Source organism: Dendronephthya gigantea, unplaced genomic scaffold (genome assembly GCF_004324835.1).
Source record: "Dendronephthya gigantea isolate DGI-Jeju-01 unplaced genomic scaffold, DenGig_1.0 000564F, whole genome shotgun sequence".
Taxonomy (NCBI): Eukaryota; Metazoa; Cnidaria; class Anthozoa; order Malacalcyonacea; family Nephtheidae; genus Dendronephthya; species Dendronephthya gigantea.
Genome location: NW_021163574.1, coordinates 1 through 2,500, shown reverse-complemented (window position 1 = coordinate 2,500; position 2,500 = coordinate 1). Strand labels below are relative to the sequence as shown.

The window sequence follows — 2,500 nt, the reverse complement described above, 5'->3', positions numbered from 1 at the left end:
AACAAACACTCCAAACACTCCAAACACTCCAAACACTCCAAACACTCCAAACACTCCAAACACTCCAAACACTCCAAACACTCCAAACACTCTAAACACTCCAAACACTCCAAACACTCCAAACACTCCATGTCTTCTGACCTGGATTCAAGTTTACTGCTTTTATCTTTTTTTATTTCACGTTTCCATTTTGAACATGTCCAATTGCAAAAAAGTATCCAGCCGACTTAAAATAGTTTTATTTTTGCAGTTACTTTCCAGAATATACCGTTTGGTTAAGACTTGTGTATTATAGTATATCATAGTTTTAAAACTTCTTTTTCTGTCAAATATTTTCAATAATTAGCTATCGAGACCATCCTCAGTTGTTCGGGCTGGAATACACAAGCGGTCAGCTGAAAAATTACTCGTCTTCCGACAGGTAGTTTAAAAAGCAGATTTTGTATGAAGCTATATAAAATATTTCTTGTTCTGAATGTTTGTATTTCACTCAATCTAGGGATATATCATTAGCTGGTTAGCTACACGGGGTTAGAGGCAGTGGAAATGGAGATGTTTGTGTAAAAACGACTCCAACGAAGAGACGGTACTGTACGCTTTTTCATAAATGATTGCGCGAAAATTATGGTCAAAATTTTCCTGATGAAAATCTCGCACTGCTATGATTGCCGTAAATACGAACCCTCATTTCATTCTCCTCCTGACGTATGGGATCTCATATAACACACAAACAATTACACTTCTCGTCAGGTATTCCTATTAGTCAGTGCAATACATCACATACAGCAAAAGAAGAATTGTTTTTTTAAGATGATATATTTTTCAAGGTTATCGTTGGGGTCCATTGTATAACGTTGTTGACGAAGAAGTAGAAAGCAGTCATTTAAAATTCCTCGCTGCGTCTCCAGGTGAAATATTTCTCTTTTTATTTCACTTTAAATTTTTGAAATATCTCCAAAAGCTTATATTGTCTTACTACTGGTTCCTTGCAGGAAATTTAACCGAAGATGTGTAGAGATTTAACTGCAATATTTCCTACAGCGGTCTACTTCATGCAGTCACCCAAGACGTAAGTTTACAATTTCTTATTTTGTACTTTTCTGCAGACAAAATCCTGTGTAGAGAATATTATTGCATTTTTACTGAGTTTTAATGCTCTGTCAAAATCTGGATTAAGGCTCTTTTCCACTCACGTGTTTTTCATACACACGTTAGTTTTCTGCTTATTTTAGTATGCATTAGTTGACCTAGATTTACAACAATATTCGTTATAAAGGAAGCGAGAATAATTTAAATTGGCAGATTGAAGCTTATTATAATCATAACCATGTACGCACGGACTCGAGTTTACTTGATAGTCGATAGCGTCGACAGCAAATGACATTGAAACGTTTGTATGGATATTTCGAAGTCCTGACAGTATAATTAATATCCCGTAGGTTATTTCAAGCAAATATTTGACTAGCGACGTCGAACAAGGCCAGTTAACCGCGTCGTGGATCGTAAACTGACCTCAATACAGAAAGTGGGGACAAAATAGCCAAAATACAAAACATTTTGTTCTAGGCCTCTCAGTTCCCGGCTCGCCGCGTATAAGAAACGTTAAGAGGCCTAGGGACTACGCTGCGGTAACTCTGGTTGCTGAGTTGACTGGGTCCGAATCCATGAAATGGTAGATTTGAAATTTTCTCGCCAGAAGTACGGCTGGAATATTAAGTCTTTTAAACTCCAATTTATATTTCAAACGATTTTAAATATTTTGTAAGGACTTTTCCCGGAGAATAAAGAAAGACTTATCATTAATGCCATCACAATGCTCATTGCTCACGAAGGTATTGTATATCTTTGCCAATAAATATATTTAGTGTTCACCCCTAAAATATACATATTCTGACTGCTATTACCTTCACAGGTATTCAATATATACATAAAATAGTTAAAATGTTTCGTCTATTTGCAGGAGACCAAAACAAAATATCAGATAAAGATCTCAAAGCACTGTTTCACGCTTTGAGACATTAGGTTGGATCCAAAGCAGGTTTCACAACGCTTACTAGGTGAGAAACGTTTATCTTTAACCACAACACACGCTGTTTACTCAACCAGCTCACTTTCTCTAGACCGTGTTTCTGTTTTGTTTTTACAGCTTCTATGAGAAGGTTGGTGTGAAAACTGTGAAAGCTTTGAAGAAGAATAATGAAGCCGTGACTCACGCCGCTGTCGACATACTGTGTGCTCTGATGCAGGTAAAGAGAGGGCTTTCCTTTAAGCGGCCAAAATGGTCAGACCGGTCATATTTAAATTTAAGATAGAGTATTTCGTTAAGAATATAGTTGCGAAATTTCCGAGCTAGACAGATGCAAGTAACGATATACTTGAACGCAGAGTTCTTGAAACACTCTAAAATACCAGTAATCTGTCTGTACCGAGATCAAAAATAGGACCGGTCTGGCCGTTTTTTCCGTATAAAGGAAAGCGCCAACACTTTAACGATGAATTT

General features: G+C 36.9%; 1 long non-coding RNA gene across 1 annotated transcript; it reads left to right on the top strand.

Annotated features, from left to right (window-relative positions):
• The first annotated feature begins 1,792 nt into the window (after positions 1-1,792).
• On the top strand, positions 1,793-2,185 carry LOC114543830. Its single transcript, XR_003690206.1, has 3 exons — positions 1,793-1,832; positions 1,961-2,057; positions 2,147-2,185. It is a non-coding gene; the product is annotated as an uncharacterized LOC114543830 (long non-coding RNA).
• Positions 2,186-2,500: the final 315 nt, after the last annotated feature.